Raw genomic sequence first — 21,720 nt, 5'->3', positions numbered from 1 at the left:
GCTGCGCCAGGGGAGGTTCAGGCTGGATGTTAGAAAAAAGTTCTATACAGAAAGAGTGATTGCACATTGGAATGGGCTGCCTGGGGAGGTGGTGGAGTCGCCATCACTGGAGGTTTTTTAGGAGAAGACTTGACAGGGTGCTTGGTGCTGTGGGTTAGTTGCTTGGGCGGTGTTGGATTGGTGATGGGTTGGACGCGATGATCTTGAAGGTCTCTTCCAACCTGGTTTATTCTATGTATATTCTATGTATATATTCTATGTATATTTTGCTTGTAAATACAGCTTCCTTTTGCTCCCAAGTTAGTTGTGCTTAGTTAATGTATATGGGAAACTTCAACCCAGTACATTACACAAAATAATTGGTGCCCATTCAACATGGGGCTGTTGCTTGATTAATTCCTGCTCAGAGTAAGGAAGCAAAATGAAGCTGTTTTGGATTCTGTGGCATTTGATATATTCTGCCCTGACTGTAATACTTTTCAAGTGGCGTATTGGAATAATGTTTGATAAGCTGGGAAGATATCCGGTATATAAATTGAACCTTTGGTTTAAGTACAAGTTGCAACCGTTGTACAATCGTTGTCTAGGGCTCTTTTGGCTTAAGAAATATGGGAATTTCACCACAACTGCTTTGCCGGCAGAAATACATGAATTCAGCATTCCTGTAAGTGAAAGCTATGTGAGCAGTAGCAGCTGGGATTCCAAAGTGATTTATTTGCTATATGTGAAGCTGCTGTTGGTGATAATAGTTGTGTTCTTGTTAATTGCACTATTCTGGGAGAGACAAGCAACAAAGTGGAGTTCTAGTTTTAGATGCAGTAGGCATAGGCGTAGAAGCAGCAGCTCTAATTCAAATCCAGAGATTTCTAGTGATGAAGAGACAGGGCAAACAGCTGGGAATAGGCAGGGAGGAGTTATCGGTAAGGCAGCTCTCAATGGGACCGTGGGAAATTCTGGCATTCAGCCAGCAGCAGGGGGCCAAATGCAGCCCACAATGGCAGCACCTAAGATGGTGGCCACAGTTTCACCGGCAGCCATTAGAGAGGCAAAATCATTTCCTCCCACAGCATCAGGACCAGAGGTGACCTCTGCAACAGCTGCTGGATCTCAAAGCCTGCCTGCTGATGCTGCCTCCTTGCAAACTCGCACTGCTTCTGCTAAGCCTGTTGTAAATTCAAATGCAGCCTCAGTTAAACAAATTGCCGCTTTGGATAGAAGGGGGAGGCACAAGGCAGATGCAGGAGCAGACACAGGTGCAGGGGAACAGCAAGATCCCTCCGCTGGTGAGAGGACCTCTGCTGTTAAAAAAGATCCTTCTGAGGATTGAGAGAAACTTTGCCTTAAAGATATAGCTCAATTATTGAGATGATCACTGGATAGTGGAGATACAGGACAGGATACAGGTTCTGGTAGGTCAGCAGTTAGTGGAGGTGCTTCTGAACTTAAAGAGTCCTTAAGAGAGTAGCAGCAGGATTATGGGGACAACAACTTCAAGAAGATGAGACAGGTGATGAACAAGACGATGACATCCATACAGCAAACACCCCTAGACAGGAGATTAGGCATGAGAGAAAGGATTACATTAGAGGAGGGAATGAGCCAACTCTAGCCTGGCTTGGCAGGTGTTTCGATACAGGTACACCAGCTTTAATAGTGGGAGACAAGTCAGCATGTCAACTTGGAACCCTCTCAAAAGATAGTGGAATAGATAGACATCTAGGCAGGTTTCTTGGTAAGGTTTCTCTGTGGTCACGCCTTCTACTGGCAGCATTTAAGAGGTACCCATCCAGAGATGACCTTCCATGGATTCCTAAGCCTTGGATCACCATGGATGAGGGAATCAAGTGTTTGAGAGAGTTTGCTGTGAGGTGATGTATGGAGACCATGGTACTCTGAATCCTGATGAAATTCCTGTGGGAACTGGTCTTCCTAAAAAGCTCATAAAACTTCCTCTTCCTAATTATGCTAATATTATGGCAAGCAGAATTGTGGCAAGAAATTACGGTGGAGCTCCTCCTACGGTTGGCCATTCCATTGATCAAATGGGACAACTGAGGGATAGTCTCACGCATGTTTCTTTGGTTTCAGCCATTGAAACTGTGTCTGGAGAGATAAAGAATTGCATGAAAGAGCAGAAGGAGGAATTAAAAACCTCGATATCCAAACTGGCAGAAGGAGGTAATTCCAATTCTTCTTCCTCCAGATGGATACAAATTTCAGCTGTTAGAAACAGACGTCCTCCAAGGAGGCCATTCCAAAACAGGTCAAACCAAAACAGACAACAGAGGCAATCACATGGGAGTATTTGTATAACTCTGCGTGATCAGTTTGGTGAGAATATGAACAGATGGGATGGTCAACCAACTTCTGATCTTTTCAGGAGACTAAGGAACTGCAGAGTGGCAGAGCCTGAGGTAGCAATACCAGAAGGGTAGCTGTTACTTCTTCAGTTTTCCAGAACAACTCTAATAGCTCCAACAGTGATTCTGACACTAGATGCTGTGCTAACTGCACATGCAGATGTGTTCCCCATAATTAGGGGTGCCCTGCCTCCTGCCAGGGTAAGGAGAGGGATAATGGACATAATAGATTCTATTGGGATGTGTACATCCAGTGGCCTGGCACTTCACAATTTCAGAAGTACAGGGCCTTGGTTAACACAGGAGCTCAGTGCACCATGATGCCATCCAATTACCAGGGATCAGAGCCCATAACTATTCTGGGAGTCACTGGTGGATCTCAAGAGTTGACTAAGATAGAAGTTGATATAAGTTTAACTTGCAAGCAGTGGAAGAAGCATACTGTTGTGACAGGACCTGATGCACCTTGTGTTTTAGGAATTGATTTTCTGAGAGAAGAGTGTTTCAAAGACCCCAAGGGTTACAAATGGGGTTTTGGAATAGCATCTGTAGAAATTGATGGAGAAAAAAATTAAGCTATTAGACCTGAGCTTTCAGATGAATCTGCAGTTGTGGGACAACATGAGATAGAGGATCTAAAGTTGCCACTTTCTTCTCAGACTGTGCATCACAGACAATACAGAGCCAACCGTGACTCTTTGTTGCCCATTCAGAATCTGATTTGTCAGTTGGAAAGTCAGAAAGTCATCAGCAAAACTCATTCACCTTTCACACCTTTCTGTGTGAAAGCAGAATGGAGACTGGCATCTGACAGTTGACTTCCGTGCTCTGAATGAAGTAACTCCACCTATGAGTGCAGCAGTACCAGACATGATAGAACTCCAGTATGAGCTGGAATCCAAAGAGGCCAAATGGTATGCTACCATAGACATTGCTAATGCTTTATTCTCTATTCCCATAGCAGAGGAATGCAGGCCTCAGTTTGCCATCACCAGGAGAGGAGTTCAGTACATTTTTAACCGATTGCCAGTGGGCTAGATCCACAGCTCAAGCATCTGTCATGCAGTCATCCAAAAAAAAATTTACAATAGAATAGAGTAAACCAGGTTGGAAGAGACCTTCAGGATCATCGTATGCAACCCATCATCCAACACAATCTAATCAGCTAAACCATGGCACCAAGCACCCCATCCAGTCCTAAACACCTCCAGTGATGGTGACTCCACCACCTTAATAGGCAGACCATTTTAGTATCACAGTATCACTAAGGTTGGAAGAGACCTCAAGGATCATCAAGTCCAACCTGTCCCAACAGACCTCATGACTAGACCATGGCACCAAGTGCCACGTCCAATCCCCTCTTGAACACCTCCAGGGACAGTGACTACACCACTTCCCTGGGCAGCCCATTCCAATGACAAATTACTCGGTTGGTGAAGAACTTTCTCCTCACCTCGAGTCTAAACTTCCCCTGGCACAGCTTGAGACTGTGTCCCCTTGTTCTGGTGCTGGTTGCCTGGGAGAAGAGACCAACCCCTTCCTGACTACAACGACCTTTCAGGTAGTTGTAGAGGGCAATGAGGTCACCCCTGATCCTTCTCTTCTCCAGGCTAAACAACCCCAGCTCCCTCAGCCTCTCCTCACAGGGCTTGTGCTCAAGGCCTCTCACCAGCCTTGTTGCCCTTCTCTGGACATGTTCAAGTGTCTCGATGTCCTTCTTAAACTGAGGGGCCCAGAACTGGACACAGGACTCAAGGTGTGGCCTAACCAATGCAGAGTACAGGGGCACAATGACCTCCCTGCTCCTGCTGGCCACACCATTCCTAATGCAGGCCAGGATGCCATTGGCCCTCTTGGCTACCTGGGCACACTGCTGGCTCATGTTTAGGCAGGTATCAATCAGCATCCCCAGGTCCCTCTCTGTTTGGGAGCTCTTCAGCCACTCTGACCCCAGCCTGTAGCTCTGCATGGTGTTGCCGTGGCCAAAGTGCAGCACCTGTCACTTGGACTTGTTAAATGCCATTCCACTGGACCCCGCCCATCTGTCCAGTCGGTCGAGGTCCCTCTGCAGAGCCCTTCTGCCCTCTAACTGACCAACATCTGCTCCTAACTTGGTGTCATCTGCAAATTTGCTGATGACTGACTCAATCCCCTCATCCAGATCATGGGTGAAGATGTTAAAGAGGATGGGGCCCAGCACTGATCCCTGGGGCACACCACTGGTGCCTGGCTGCCAGCTGGATGTGGCACCATTCACCACTACTCTCTGGGCTTGGCCCTCCAGCCAGTTCCTAACCCAGCACAGAGTGTTGCGGTCCAAACCACGAGCTGACAGCTTAGCCAGCAGTTTACTGTGGGGGATTGTGTCAAAGGCCCTGCTGAAGTCCAAGTAGACCACATCCACAGCCTTTCCCACATCCACCAGGTGGGTCACCTGATCATAGAAGGAGATCAGGTTGGAGAGGCAGGACCTGCCCTTCCTAAATCCATGTTGGCTGGACCTGATCCCTTGGCCATCCTTCAGGTGTGCAGTTATTGCCGCCAGGATAATCTGCTCCATCACTTTCCAATAGCCAATCACTCTCTCTATGAAGAATTTCTTCCTAACATCCAGTCTAAACCTCCCTTGGCACAGCCTGAGACTGTGTCCTCTTCTGGTTCTGCTTGCCTGGGAGAAGACACCAGCCCCTGCCTGTCTACAACCTTCTTTCAGGCAGTTGTAGAGAGCAATAAGGTCTTCCCTGAGCCTCCTCCAGGCTAAGCAACCCCAGCTCCCAGAGCCTCTCCTCATAGGGCTTGTGCTCCAAACCCCTCACCAACTTTGTTGGCCTTCTCTGGACACATTCCATCAAGTCAACATCTTTCCTAAACTGAGGGTCTCAGAACTGGACTCAGTACTCAAGGTGTGGCCTAACCAGTATGGTGTACAGGGGGAGAATGACCTCCCTGCTCCTGCTGGCCACACTGTTCCTAATAGAGGCCAGGATGCCATTGGCCTTCTTGGCCACCTGGGCACACTGCAGGCTCATGTTCAGCTTACTATTAACCAGTACCCCCAGGTCCCTTTCTGCTTGGCAGCTCTCCATCCACTCTGACCGCAGCCTGTAGCTCTGCATGGGGTTGTTGTGGCCAATGTGCAGAACCCGGCACTTGGATGTGTTAAATCTCATGCCGTTGCCCATCTGTCCAGCCCCTGCAGAGCTCTCCTACCCTTGAACAGATTGACTCCTGCCCCCAGCTTGGTGTCTGCAAATTTACTGATGATAGACTCAATCCCCTCATCCAGATCATCAATAAAGATGTTAAAAGACCATAAGGCCCATCACTGATCCCTGGGGGACATCACTAGTGACTGGCTGCCAGATGGATGTGGCATCAGTCACCATCACTCTTGGCTCGGCCTTCCAGCCACTTCCTAACCCAGTCCAGAGTGCTGCTGTCCAAGCCATGAGCTAACAGCCTGGCCAGGAGTTTGCTCTTGGGGACAGTGTCAAAGGCCTTGCTAAAGTCCAGGTAGACGACATCCACAGGCCTCCCCACATCCACCAGGCAGGTCACCTGATCATGGAAGGAGATCAGGTTGGTGAGGCAGGAGTTGCCCTTCCTAAATCCATGCTGACTGCACCTGATCCCTTGGCCATTCTGTAAGTTCTGAGTGATTGCACTCAAGATCACCTGTTCCATAATCTTGCCTGGCACTGAGGTCAGGATGATAGGCATGGAATTCCCTGGCTCGTCCAACTGGCCCTTCTTGTGGATGGGCATCATGTTGGCCTGCTTCCAGTCAACTGGGACCTCTCCAGTGAGACAGGAGTGCACTGGTGAAAGGTGGCACTCCAGAACACATCCAGTTCACTGATGGTATCATCATCTGGGGTAAAACTGCTGAAGAAGTCTTCGCGAAAGGTAACAAAATCATTGACATTCTTCTGAACGCAGGTTTTGCCATCAAGAGAGACAAGGTGAAAGGTCCTACCAGAGAGATCCAGTTTCTGGGAGTGTGGTGGCAGGATGGATGCCGACACATTCCACTGGATGTGGTAAACATGGCAAATCCTATGAACAAGCAAGAAACTCTATGTTTCTGGGGTACAGTGGGATTTTGGAGACTGCACATTCCTGGATACAGTCAGATTGTGAAACCTCTGTATGATGTCATGTAATGGGTTGGGGCAGATCCCCTCCCCACCACAGGCAGAAATAACGACTCAGGCAAACGGATTGCAAAAGTGATGAAAGTTTAAATAGAAAGCGGTGAATGTTACAGAAAACCCAAAGCACAGTGACAAAGAAAGATCCCATCCCCACCTGAGGGTGCATGCAAAACCCCCAGGGCTCCTTCTTCCCCCTCCCTCTGCTGGGCTAGTCTCAGCTGGCCAGGCCTGAGACTGCCCATCCCCCTGTGGCCTTGGGCCCAATCAGGCCCATGGCCAGGAGATCTCTCCCCCAGTTACCAAGTCTCGGAGAGGGAAGGAAAGAGGAAGTGCCAGACTCCGCACTGGATCTTATAGTGGTGCAAAGAATTATGGTAGGAAATACACAATTTCCTGTGTCCATCCCTCTGGGCTGGACTTCTGGACACAGGAAGTGAATGCACCAGGGGGGCACCCAGCTCAAACTACAACATGCCACCCCTGTATTTCATACCATAATCCTTGCACCCAAACACATCATCAGATCAGAAAACTTCTGATGACATGTCCGGCAGAGTCCACATCTTCATCTGGGCGTCCACTCAAACAGTCTCTCATTCAGGCTCAAGTGTCAGTCCATTCCAGTTGTTCTTCCTCATATGATGGAACCTCCCAGCGACGCAGTCCTTCTCCTGCAGTGTGAATTCCTTGTGGACTCCTTGGGACATCCTGGTCACCTGGAAATACCTCACAACTTCTCAGCCAAGCCTTTACTCTCCTATTCAGCGGCAAATTCTCCACCCCTGGGGCAGGCCAGTCGGAACAATCCGGCTCCACGACTGCCTTTTTCAATCCATCCAGGGTGCCGCAGCCAACCGCTTTCACGCGGACCAAAGCTACACGGATGCATGCCAGAGGCACTCCGCACCCCCCGGCTGGGCGCTCGCGTACCGAGGCAGGACAGCATCCGGCTGCACAACCTCCACCCCCGGAAGAGGGAGGAGCTGCGCCACAGCCCGCTGAAGAAGCAGGGAGGCGGAGCCAGGTGCTCGGCGCCATTTTCGGAACACGTCCGAAAACACCAGGGAAAGATTTACAGCTGCCGCCGCCGCCTGAACGCAGCCCGGCTCGGGCGGTGCCGCCGCCGCCGCTTGAACGCGGCCCGGCCCGGCCCCCGCCGTCTCTGTCGCCGCGATGCAGAGTCCGAGTCACCTCCAGCAGTCGCTTGCCCGCTCGCCGCGGGTGTCCGCTCCCCGCAGCGGCCGCGGGCCGACCACGCTCTGCTTGCCGCTGCCCCTCCTCCGCTCCCTGCCGCTCCGCAGAGAACGAGGAGAAGGCAGGTCTCGCCTTCTTAGGCTACTCGAGCATTCTTAAGCTACCCTGGGCAGAAAGTCACAGAAAGAACCACCCCTCGCTGTTCCCAAACAACAGGAGGGAATTCCATGCCATCAGCCACGCACCAGGTATCCTTCTGCAGTCCACAGGAGTTCACACAGTCGCCCCGGTAACACAAAACCTGAGCCCCAACTTTCCGAACCCAAACCGACGCCCAGAACTAAATTTAAACTCTCCATCTTTTGCAATCCGAGCTGCAGTTGGCCCCACGTTGGGCGCCAAAATGTAATGGGTTGGGGCAGATCCCCTCCCCACCACAGGCAGAAATAACGACTCAGGCAAACGGATTGCAAAAGTGATGAAAGTTTAAATAGAAAGCGGTGAATGTTACAGAAAACCCAAAGCACAGTGACAAAGAAAGATCCCATCCCCACCTGAGGGTGCATGCAAAACCCCCAGGGCTCCTTCTTCCCCCTCCCTCTGCTGGGCTAGTCTCAGCTGGCCAGGCCTGAGCCTGCCCATCCCCCTGTGGCCTTGGGCCCAATCAGGCCCATGGCCAGGAGATCTCTCCCCCAGTTACCAAGTCTCGGAGAGGGAAGGAAAGAGGAAGTGCCAGACTCCGCACTGGATCTTATAGTGGTGCAAAGAATTATGGTAGGAAATACACAATTTCCTGTGTCCATCCCTCTGGGCTGGACTTCTGGACACAGGAAGTGAATGCACCAGGGGGGCACCCAGCTCAAACTACAACATGTCACTTGAAAGAGAAAAAGTTTCCCGTGGGGATCTGAACAACAAGCAGCCTTTGACCAGATAAAACAAGTAGTAGTCCAGGCAGTGGGTCTGGGACCTGTTCGAGATAGTCCAGACATTAAGAACATTTTGTACACGGCTGCAGGTGACAATGGTCCAACCTGGTGCCTATGGTAAAGAGCTCCAGGTGAGACCTGTGGACATCCTCTTGGTTTCTGGAGTTGAGCTTATAGAGATTGAGAGGCAAATTATACTCCAACAGAGAAAGAGTTTCTAGCTGCCTATGAAGGAGTGAAATCAGCTTTTGAAGAAATTGGAACTGAGTCACAACTTCTTCCAGCTCCTAGATTGCCAGTTTTGAATTGGATGTTCGAAGGTAAAGGTTCTACACCACATCATGCCACAGATACCACATGGTCCAAGTGGATGGCTTTGATAACTCAAGAGCTTGAATGGGAAATCTTGAAAGACCTGCTCTGGTGGAGGTGATCACAAGTTAGCCTGAAGGTACCAACGGTACTAAACTTCCAGAGGAGAGAGTAACTCATGCTGAGGAGGCTCCTCCTTACAATGACCTTTCTGAAGATGAAAGGAAATATGCTTTGTTCACAGACGGTTCCTGTCAGGAACAAGCGACGGTGGAAGTCTGCAGTGTGGAGTCCAACACGCCGAGTTGTGGAAGCAAAGGATGGAGAAGGAGAATCCAGTCAATTTGCAGAGGTAAAAGCTGTCCAGCTAGCTCTTGACGTACCTGAATGTGAGAGATGGCCAAAGCTTTATCTCTACAGTGGCTCATGGATGGTAGCCAATGCTCTGTGGGGTTGGCTAAAGGACTGGAAGAAGAATGGTTGGCAGAGAAAAGGAAAGCCTATTTGGGCAGCTGACCTGTGGCAGGACATTGCTGATCGAATCGAGAGAATTCCAGTGAAGGTGAGACACACTGATGCTCACATTCGTAAGAGCAAAGCTGCTGAGGAGCAACACCACAACCATCAGGCAGATCTAGCTGCAAGAGTTTCTCAAGTAGACACAGACTCTGATTTTGATCTTGACTGGAAACACTGAGGTGAGATGTTCTTAGCTCGGTGGGCTTACGATTCATCAGGACATCAAGGCAGAGATGCAACATACCAATGGGCTCGTGACAGATCCATAGACATTTCCATGGATGCTGTCACTCAAGTCATCCATGACTGTGACATTTGTGCTGCTATTAAGCAGGCAAAGCGAATTAAGCCTTTGTGGTATGGTGACAGATGGCCGAAGTACAAGTATGGTGATGCTTGGCAGATTGACTACATCACTCTACCTCATTCTTTATCTTGTAAGCATTATGTGCTTACTATGGTGGAAGGAAACACTGGATGTTTGAAAACTTATCCAGTTCCACATCCAACTGCATTCAACACCATTCTTGATCTGGAGAGAAAAATCCTGTGGAGACATGGAACTCCAGAAAGAATTGAGTCAGACAACCGAACTAATTTCAAAACCAATCTTGTGAAAAACTGGGCCAAAGAGCACAGCATCGAGTGGATATTCCACATTCCCTACTATGCATCGACTGCAGGGAGGCGTGAATGCTTCAGCGGTTTGCTGAAGACCAGTCTCAAAGCCATGGGGGGTGGATCTTTGAAAAACTGGGGGAAACATCTAGCACAAGCAACCTGGCTAGTAAATAGTAGAGGTTCAGTGAATTCAGCTGGACCTGCACACTGAGATGGTGTTAGAGAAAAGAATCTGTTAGGCAAAACTGTTTGGGTATTTTCTCCATCAGGAGAGGCTAAACCTGTCTGAGGAGAGGTTTCTGCTGAAGGTCCTGGTCACACTTACTGGGTAATGCAAGAGAATGGTGAACTTCAGTGTATTCCACAAAGAAATCTAACTTTAGCTGAGAGAGTTTAACTTCAGAGTGTTGTTCAAATACAACATTGTGCCCAAAGGAAGAATCCATGAGGAATCTACGGTGCAGGAATCCTAAGAACCCTGAGAGCCCTGAGCCAACTGGGAGTCCCTGTTCCTTTCCTTCGCCTTGCCTGTGGAGAGATAAACTGTTTTCTGTTTCCTGGTTTTTGCACTTCTGCATCATCTATATCTGAGGACAGCCAGAATGGATTGTAGATACTGTTTTAGATTAGATGGATAGTATTATCAGCCCATGAAATTGTTTAGAATGAGTGGATTGTGGCAGTTTTAGGCTATGTCTTTAAAATTTAGCTGCAGATTTCAAGTAGAAAAGTAGAAAAATATGATTACTGTTGGGTGTAAAAAGGAAAACAAAAAATTATTCTAAACAAATTCATTGGACAGAATGTCTGGTGTAGAAGCAATTGGTCTGTAACATCTTTCACATTTTATTTCCATTCCCATTCCTTTTCTGTTTCTCTGGATTGGCTGTTCTGCTGGAGAGATGATAACCACTTCTGGCTGGCCTTGAGAGAGATAAGCTAACATTGCTTTCTCTCAGCTCCTTGTTTCATCTGTTACAGGGAGGGGAAGGAGATTTTGGAGGGGAGGCAGTGGAGCAGCTTCCCTGCTCTCTGGGGGACCAGAGGCATGTCAGGGAGATTTCTGTGTTATTTTCTGATTGTAAATATCTGTATAATATTGTAAATACTGTATATTTTGTATGTATTCATTGCATTCAATTGGAGAGTGTAGGGTTTGCTTGTCAGTACAGCTTCCATTTGCTTCCGACTGAGTTAGTCATGCATAGTTAATATGAATGGGAAAATTCAACCCACCACGTTGCCATAACTAGCAGTGCTAACAGGAGAGTGTCTGGCAGACTAATGTGTTAGACTGCCAAACAACTTGAGCAAACCTGTTGCACATTTTTTGAGTGTGGTGGTTTGAAAGGGAAGGCTCTGCTTTCCCTCCCCCACTGAGAAAGAGACCACGGCTAAACCCAGTTGGAGAAATGAGATTATATTTTACAAGGAAACAGATTATATGTAACACAACAAATACAGGTATTTTACAATATATACAGGAATATACAGCAAATGAACTCAACCAGGAACCGGACCCCCCACAGAGGGGGTTTCCCCCTGTGCCCCCTTCACCCCCCTACCTCCCTTCTCCCCCAAAAGAGGTAGAAAAGAGATGTGGATGGTTAACAGGGCAGGAAAGGAAGAAAGGCCTGGCACTGGGAGTTTGTTAGTTCTTATCTCTTGGCAAGAAGCCCAGAAGCAGATCCAGATGAAAGGGACAGCGAAGGAAGGAAGACTGAGAGAAAGTCCCAGCTACCCTGGGTCTAACAATCTCACCTCCCACAATTCTACCAATGAAATTCGTTTAGAATACCAAAATATTTTATAAACATTTAGCCAGTGTGCCCCTTTCTTAAAGGCACAGTGTCAAATGGCCACATTGTGGCACAAAAGTTAACAGTTATGGCTGTGCTTCATGAAACAGATGCGTTTTTCCCTTTCCAGTAGTTTCTGTGGCTGGCAGATTAATTGTTGCAAGATAACAGTCCTGGCCTTTGATTTTTTTTCTTTTTGGGAGATAACGTTGAAGTCTTTGTTTTCTTGCTGTTTAAAATTGACACTATACATGTACTTTGGTTTTTATTGACTTGAGTTCTGGCCTTGGCTGTAAGGATTACTACATATACCATAATGCAACATTCTATGTCAAATAATTGAAAATAAATTACTTTTGTCTTAAAAAAAAAAAAAAGAAAGCTTTAACTAGGTAGAAATCGTATGCTTTGCTGTGCTACGAAATGGCTAACAGAAAGCTTTCCTGATTAGCCTGAATAGGGACAGAGCCTATTATTAATGGAAATGAGAAATAGATTAACATCTTACTAGTGAAACCCAAGCTAGCTAACCCTTTTCCCCACAATAAACCCACAAATATTTCACATTGGCTTGACTCTAAATCTCAGATGGAAGAACTGTGTGTTAAAATTTGTAACTTGGTCTTGCTTCCACACGTGGTACACTGAATTGCCTCCTGTCTGAAGAGCTTGCACTGTTGTACAAAAATACATTATTTGACGTCAGAATTCTTTGAAGGCATGGAGAATAAGACAAGAGAAGATACTATGTTGTTACCTCTCATTCTAGTACAAGGCTTGCATACATTTTTTTGTCTTACACCATATTGTCAGAAAGGTAGGTTATAAGCTTTTCAACCTCTTTTGGGTTGTCTGGGTCTGCCTAAGTTATTTCTTTTAGTTTTATCATCAGTCTGTTGCATACTGGTCTATCACCTTGAGTGATTTGCTTTTTGCATATTCTATGTTCTTTAAGCACTGCTAAGTCTGTTTTTTCATCTAAGCAGAGTATGTTTTATTATCTAGCTTTGTGAAATTCTTGGGGGGAGCAGAATGCGTGCAAATCTCCCTTCTTGTCTGCACATCCTGGCAACCTCTTTCTGTTATATAGAATTAAATTGTTTTAATGCCTTAAATAAAGCTTTATTGGAAAAAGACTCTCAGTGCCTATAAAGGTAGTACTTGTTTTCCCTTTTTCTTCATAGTGAAAAACTGATTAACCAATCTGCAGTTGAACACTAAAAATGTCAGGTTTTGAGTCTCTCAAGATCCTTCTCTTTTCCCACTGGGTTTTAAAATTTTAAACAGTGATAGCATTTCCTTATCTCTTTGGTAAATTGAGGTACAGAGAACTTTATTTGTTGGACACTACAAGGCTGCTGGTGACCTTGAATTTCGTGTCTTGTAACCATGAACTCATAACCTCAGGCAAAAGGCTCTTTTGTTTCATGTCGCCTATAACATAATGAAGAGATGTCAAAGTTTTATCACTGAATACAATTCAAGAACTTATGGTGCTAAGTAGAACTGTAATTCCTGGACAGAACTTAATCTCTGATAGAGGTGGTCTTGAGTAGTATTCAGAGATCTGTTCAACAGGTATCCAAGGGCAGCTGCTGATGTACTAAGTTGATTTTCTGAATTGTTGTGTAATTAGTAAAAAAAAACACTGGATAATATGGTGAATTAATGTTGCAGTGATGCTGCTTAACCTTTTAGTAATGTGGAATGACTGGGTTCTATAGCTATCCCATAACAGTTGTAGCTATTTCAAGCTATCAGAAGTTGAATGGTTTCCTTTGGTTATTGTGTTTTGGCCCCTGTGAGGCAATAAGGGGAGAAGGCAACTTGAGATACATTTAAGGATGTTGTTAGAACATGTCGGAGAAAAATTAGAGAGGCAAAACCCCAGTTAGAACTCAAGGTGGCCACTGCTGTGAAATACAATAAAAAGCATTTTTATAAATACATTAATGCTAAAAAGAGGAGCAAGAAGAACCTTCACTCCTTGTTGGACCTGGAGGGTAACATTATAACTAAAGATGAGGAAAAGGCTGAGGTTCTAAATTCCTTCTTTGCTCTATTTTCAACATTAAAGCAGGAGGAGTTCAGGACAAGTGGCCTCCTGAACTGGTTGATGGGGTCAGGGAGCAGTGTAGTACCCCTGAAATCCATGAGGAATTAATTTGGGACTTGCTGAGCCACTTGGATACTCACAAGTCCATGGGACTGGATGGGATCCATCCTAGGGTGCTGAGAGAGCTGGCCGATGAGCTGGCCAAGCCCCTCTCCATCATTTTTCAGTAGTCCTGGCTCACCAGAGAGGTCCCAGATGACTGGAAACTGGCCAGTGTGGTCCCCCATCCACAAGAAGGGTTGGATGGAGGAACCTGGAAACTACAGGCCAGTCAGCCTGACCTCAGTGCCAGGGAAAATTATGGAGCAGATCATCTTGGGGGCAATCACACAGCACCTGAAGGATGGCCAAGGGATCAGGTCCAGCCAACATGGATTTAGGAAGGGCAGGTCCTGCCTCTCCAACCTGATCTCCTTCTATGATCAGGTGACCCACCTGGTGGATGTGGGAAAGGCTGTGGATGTAGTCTACCTGGACTTCAGCAAGGCCTTTGATACCATCCCCCACAGCAAACTCCTGGCCAAGCTGTCAGCCTGTGGCTTGGACCGCAACACTCTATGCTGGGTTAGGAACTGACTGGAGGGCTGAGCCCAGAGAGTGGTGGTAAATGGTGCCACATCCATCTGGCAGCCAGTCACTATTGGTGTGCCCCAGGGATCAGTGCTGGGCCTTGTCCTCTTTAATGTCTTCATTGATGATCTGGGTGAGGGGTTTGAGTCCATCATCAGTAAATTTGTGGATGACACCAAGTTGGTACCAGATGTTGGTCAGTTAGAGGGTAGAAGGGCTCTGCAGAGGGACCTCGACTGACTGGACAGATGGGCAGAGTCCAACATGATGGCATTCAACAGGTCCAGGTGCCAGGTGCTGCACTTTGGCCACAGCAACCCCATGCAGTTCTACAGGCTGGGGTCAGAGTGGCTGAGAGCTGCCAAACAGAAAGGGACCTGGGGGTACTGGTTGATAGTAGTCTGAACATGAACCATCATTGTGCCCAGGCAGCCAAGAAGGCCCATGGCATGCTGGCCTGCATCCAAAATAGTGTGGCCAGCAGGATCAGGGAAGTCATTGTGCCCTTGAACTCAGCACTGGTTAGGCCACACCTTGAGTCCTGTGTCCAGTTCTGGGCCCCTCAGTTTAGGAAGGACATTAAGGCTCTTGAACGTGTCCAGAGAAGGGCAACAAAGATGGTGAGAGGTCTCGAGCACAAGTCCTATGAGGAGAGGCTGAAGGAGCTGGGATTGTTTAGCCTGGAGAAGAGGAGGCTCAGGGGAGACCTTCTTGCTGTCTTCAACTACCTGAAAGGTGGTTGTAGCCAGGAGAGGGTTGGTCTCTTCTCCCAGGCAACCAGCACCAGAACAAGAGGACACAGTCTCAAGCTGCACCAGGGCAAGTTTAGGCTCAAGGTGAGGAGAAAGTTCTTCACAGAGAGAGTTGTTAGCCATTGGAATGTGCTGCCCAGGGAAGTGGTGGAGTCACTGTCCCTGGAGGTGTTCAAGAGGGGATTGAACGTGGCACTTGGTGCCATGGTTTAGTAGTCATGAGGTGTTGGGTGACAGGTTGGACTTGATGATCTTTGAGGTCTTTTCCAACCTTGTTGATTCTATGATAAGGAGAAAAATCAGACTCAATGCTTCACTTTCTAAAGACTTTTGTTTCTAGATTTCTTATTTACGTTGTCCTTTGGTTGTATTTTCTCTGTACTCTCTCATAGCAGTGTTTTTACAGAAGAAGAATTATTATAAAAGCAGAAATGCAACTTTATGAAGGAATTTGTCTTTTGACTTTTTATTACATTATAATAAAGGGAAAGGTTTATAAAGCACTGGAACTTTAAATAATATGCAGTGTGGTGTTTTGGTATTTTTTTCCTTGTTTCTATTTTGTCTCACTAAAGCTTTGTCTTCTAAAATGCTCTTTTTGTGTTAGCGCAGTCTCATATTTCACTTAGAAAAAGTTGACTGACATGCTTCATGATTGTTTGGAACTGTTTTAAGATCAGACTAATTGCATAACCCATTTTTGTTTTGATGAACTTACACATTCTGTCAGTATGCTATTTCAAAATGTTTCTGACCACTTGTTTTCTCACGAATAATGAAGAACAAAAATCTTTAACCAGAGAGGGAAAAGGAGGAAAGTAGTTGTAGTGACCAATTATCTGGGAAAAAGAAAGCCTACATTTTCCTAAAATATCAGTAGGAAAAGCTTTCCTGTAAACTTGATTTTTATGCTGAAATCTTTGACTAATCTATGTCACTGCAAAATGCCAAGCTGGACCAGCTTTGTAAAATGCTGTTACGATTCCATGTCTGTATTTATGAGGAAAACAAAATGTGTTTCTTTTGCAGAAGTAGTGTAGCCACCTATAGTATCAGTGTGGGTATGGGTGAGTTGTTTTAACATAATTTTCAAGCTCGAAATGAGAATAAATTTAGAAGTTCAGGCGATAGGGCTCTAGGTTGGAAGCGCTAATTCGCTGCAAGCTGGGGTCCTCTGCCTTGGGCCATAGGGATATTACGTGTATGACTTGTGTAAATTGATTCAAGGTCACCGGCTAGGGCTTGTGCCTGCCTTTTGCAGCTGGTCTGCCTTCCTAAGGTGACCTTGCATGCATATTCAAGCCCCTTCAAGAGCTAGCAGTTTGTTTACACTTGGTATGTGCTTCAGGATGAAATAACTTCATTTTTATCTGCAAAAGCTTTACAATCTGAATACAAAACAAAATACCATGAATACCTGTTAGATATTATTTTCAGTCTAATAGACTAGAACAGATAAGTATTAGGGCAGTCCAGAATAAGTGATGAGGGAACACAGGGTCCAATATGTATCACAGTATCACAGTATCACCAAGGTTGGAAGAGACCTCAAAGATCATCAAGTCCAACCTGTCACCACAGACCCCACGTCTAGACCATGGCACCAAGTGCCACATCCAATCCCCTCTTGAACAGTATCACAGTATCACAGTATCACAGTAACTAAGGTTGGAAGAGACCCCAAGGATCATCAAGTCCAACCTGTTCCAACAGACCTCACAACTAGATCATAGCACTAAGTGCCACGTCCAATCTCCCCTTGAACACCTCCAGGGACGGCGACTCCACCACCTCCCTGGGCAGCCCATTCCAATGACGAACGACTCGCTCAGTGAAGAACTTTTTCCTCACCTCGAGTCTAAACCTTCCCTGGCACAACTTGAGACTGTGTCCCCTTGTTCTGGTGCTGGTTGCCTGGGAGAAGAGACCAACCCCCTCCTGTCTACAACCACCTTTCAGGTAGTTGTAGAGGGCAATGAGGTCACCTCTGATCCTTCTCTTCTCCAGGCTAAACAATCCCAGCTCCCTCAGCCTCTCCTCATAGGGCTTGTGCTCAAGGCCTCTCACCAGCCTTGTTGCCCTTCTCTGGACATGTTCAAGTGTCTCGATGTCCTTCATGTGTGGGGCAGACCCTCCTCATAAGGGAAATCTGCTGTGTTCCTGGAGCCAGGGTTGAAGATGTCACTAGGAAATACCCTAGCTTGGTGCAGCTCTTGGACTATTACCCTTTGTTCATCTTTTGTCTAGGGGAAGAGGAAACTGCAACCCATAGTCCAAGAGCAATCAAAAGCAACTTCAGGGCTTTGGGACAGTTAGTGGGGGATTCTAAGGCACTTGTTATTTTTATCTCCATCCTTCCAGTTGCAGGCACATTGGGAGGAACAGGTGGATCCAATTTATTAATACATGGCCCCATGGTTGGTGTCACCACCACAGTTTTGTTTTTTTTTGACAGTGGGATGGCTTACGTGGTGCCAGGTTTGCTGGCATCAAATGGGAGGACTTGCCCTTCTCAAAGGGGAGAGAGAGGGTCCTCGCTCAGGAACTTGCACAGCTTGTTGACAGGGCTTTAAACTAGACATGAAAGGGAAAGTGGGTAATATTAGGCTTGCCTGTGACAAGCTGTGGTGTGACACACCATAGTGAGAAGGACAGGATCCTAGTAAGAGGCCCCAGACTGTTCTCCTGAGGTGTGGTGGGGACATTGCAACACAGTTGAAATCTTACAGAGATGAGCTATGAGCTCCTGAGGTAATAGCAACCAAAAGGGAAACACCTATGAAATACCTCAAGAGTATTAAAGGGGTGTTCTGAAAAGGTGACATGTCTGACAGCCCAGCTGGAATGCTTCTACAACAATGGGCAACAGTAGGAGTTGGAAGCTACTGTGCTTATGGAAAGCTACCATCTGGTTGACGACAGTGAAGCTTGGTAGGGTGAATCCCATGACTGGCATCTGGTGTAAAAGTAGCACAGCAAGCTGTAGCAAATCCAGGAGCACTGAGGGGAACTTCTTGGGCCAGATAATAGCCCTACTGGAGGGGATGCGATAGTGGACCTAATGGTCACCAATGCAAGCTCATCAGTGACATCAAAACTGAAGGAAGCCTGGGCTGCAGTGTTTATGCACAGGTGGAGTTTACAACCCTGAGGGATATGGATCAGATGAGGAATAAAGTCAGGACTCTCAATTTTAAGAAAGTCTTAGGATCTGTCTTTATTCCTGCAATTAGAATATCATCCATATAATGGTAGATGAGGAAGTCACGATGAGTATGTCTAAATGGGGGCAAAGCCCAAGCAACATACATTTGACACAAGGTAGGAGAATTCTTCATGCCTTGAGGCAAGGTTACCCATTGATATCGTTGGGCAGGTTCTGCCTTGTTAATTGATGACACAGTAAATGCACATTTTTCTGAATCCTCTGGATGTAAGTAAATTGTAAAGAAATAGTCCTTCAAATCAATAATAATCAGGTCCAAATTTTGGGGAATCATAGTAGGAGTTGAGAGGCCAGGTTGTAAGGCACCCATCTCCTCCATGATTGAGTTGATTGCCCTCAGATCATGTAACAAACACCATTTGCCAGATTTTTTTCAGAATGGTAAAAATTTGAGTATTCCCTGGGCTGGTGGATGGAATTATATGCCCTAATTGCAATTGTTTCTGCACTAGGGTCTTGACAATTTGCAGCCTATCTTGTCTCAGCAGCCGCTGCTCCACCCATACTGGTTCATCTATTTTCCATTTTAATTTGAGGGTTCACTGCTGACCAGCAGCCGCTACAAAAAAGGATTGGTAACAAGTCTTTCTTGTAGCTGACTTAAGGTATCTCTGCCCAATAGAGCAACTGGAAGGGTTAACACATATGGTTTTACAGTGATTGATTTGCTGTCTTGAAAAGTTAATTGCACTGGCTCTTTGCTGACCCAGGTTGTTTGCATAACTCCTATGCCCATGACTTCAGAATTTGCCATCAGCAATGGCCACTGACTATTCCACTTGTGGCAAGGTATAATAGTGACATCAGCTCCAGTATCCACAAGCATTGAAAGTTGTACAGTTTGTCCACAAGGGTTCCTGATAGTTACAATCTCTTCTGGTTTTCCCTTTTGGATTTCTAATGCCCATAAGATATTAGGCATACTAGTGGAACCAAAGCCTCCTTGTCCTTGAATCCTGTTAGAAGCCTTAGGCACTTGAGACTCAAATGGCATTAGCTGAGCAATTTTTGTCCCAGCAGGAATGCTAAAGGGAGGGGTAATGGTATAGAGCATAATTTTTATAACCCCTTCTATTAAACCAGGTACTATGAAGATGCCCTGTCTAGAGGGAGACGATCTGCCAATTAGCAGAGCACAGAGTCCATGACCCAGAGGACCATGTTGATCTGACTCCGCAACAACATTTGTGGACTCAAGGGTGACATCTACTGTTGTTGCCAGGTCCACTGTGCCGCTGCCGGAGGTGGCTGCGGGGTGACAGTCCAAGCACCCTGATCTTGTGTTGTCACGTGGGGTGCATTCATGCTGCGAGAGCAGTTTCCCTGCCTGCGACAATCTTGAGTAAAATGATTAGGTCTTGGACAGTGAGCACACCACTTTCGAGTCTGTACAGCAGTCGGACAATTTGATTTAAGGTGCCCAGGTTTCCCAGAATTACGATATTTTACACCCACGGTCTTTCCCTTTTTTGGTGGTTGTACTAGTGGTTTCACAACTGCTTCTACGGTGGTAGCTAGATACGTTGCCGTTTGTTGGTGCATCAGCCGTTCTGCTGCATCCAGCAGTTGTGCGGTAGTGGCACCTCTTGGTACAGTGCTCAGAACCTGTTTAGTTTTGTTGTTAGCATTGTCAAATGCCAGAATATCCAACATTTTATTCTTCATCTCGAGATTCAAATCTGGGTTAGTATTTAATGCCATGTGCAGCCTATCCACAAAGGAACCAAATGGCTCTGTAGGACTCTGCTGAATGGTAAAAAATCATAGGGCCAGACTTATCGTCCTGAATTCTTGACCACACTTTGATTGCTAAATCCTGACTTAATTGTAAAACCTCATCAGGAAGGTCTATTTGATGATCTGATCTAATAAAATCTCCTGCCCCAACGAGTTGGCTAGCAGTGACACCATGTAAGGGGTCTCTTGGCTGCCGGGGCGTGGCTTCCATGGCATTGCAAGCGTTTTGCCATTTATTGAAAAATTACAAGCGCTGATGTGGTGTTAACAGAGTATTTGCCACTATTTGTGTGTCAAACGGGGTTAACAAGTGTGCTGAAAACAAATGATCAATTATAGCAATTGTGTATCCTGACTTTAACCCATAGGTAGTTATAGCATGGTTAGTTTCTTTTAACATTTTCCAATCCAGAGATTGCCATATTCTTTGTTGACCTTCTAATACCACAGGAAATGCATGTATAGGAAAATCTACAAATTCTCCATCTATTACTTCCTCTTTCACAATAGCTCTCCACTGATGCAGCACTGGATCAGTTCCCTCTCCTCCCTGCTCCCGATTCCTTACGCTATCGTCCCTTTGTAATTCAACTTTATTCTCCATTGCGATGGTGTCATCTCCTGATAATGCCTGGGATCTATGAGGCAAGGAGGGTAGCACAGCTGGAGCCACTGTGGGGGCCGCTGTCGGGGCTGCTGCCAGGGCTGCCGCCTTGGGGACCATCACCGTGGGGCTGTCGCTATGGGGACAACTGTGGTAGGGGCCACCAGGGCTCGCGGGAGGGGTGTGTTCGTAAAAGTGCTGTAATCACGAGCCTTCAAGTGCTCCATTTTTTCTAAGAGGAGCTGCAGAAGAGAGTCGGTGCTGTTCGATTTCTTAACGTCGGTCTTTTAGTCTTCCGAATCTGAGCCATTGCTGGCGGTATTAGAGTAAGGTGTCGATGATGGGGATCGACTACACTGAACCACAGGTTTCGCTGCATTTTTATCGCTTTTTCTCTGCTTGGGGTGAACGGCAGTAGTAGTGGCTTTCTTGGTCACAAGCGCATTGTAATCCTGTTGTCCACTTGGACCCCCAGGTCCTTTTCCCCTTCATTGCTCTCCAACAGGTCAGCCTCCAACCTGTACTGATATATGGGGTTGCTCTTTCCCAGGTGCAAGACTCTACACTTGCCCTTGTTGAATTTCATGAAATTTCTCCCTGCCCAAGTCTCTAGCCTCTGAGTCTCACTGAATGGCAGTACAGCCCTCCGGTGTGTCAGCCACTCCGCCCAGTTTTGTGTTGTCAGCAAACTTGATGACAGTGCACTCTGTTCCCTCATCCAGGTAGTTGATGAATAGTAGTATTGAACAGTACTGGGAGTAATGACCCCTGAGGGACTCCACTAGATAGAGGCCTCCAACTAGACTCTGTCCCATTGATCACAACTC

This window comes from Dryobates pubescens, chromosome Z, assembly GCF_014839835.1.
Source record: "Dryobates pubescens isolate bDryPub1 chromosome Z, bDryPub1.pri, whole genome shotgun sequence".
Lineage (NCBI taxonomy): Eukaryota > Metazoa > Chordata > Aves > Piciformes > Picidae > Dryobates > Dryobates pubescens.
The sequence above is the reverse complement of the archived record's forward strand: the minus strand, read 5'-3'. Positions refer to the sequence as shown.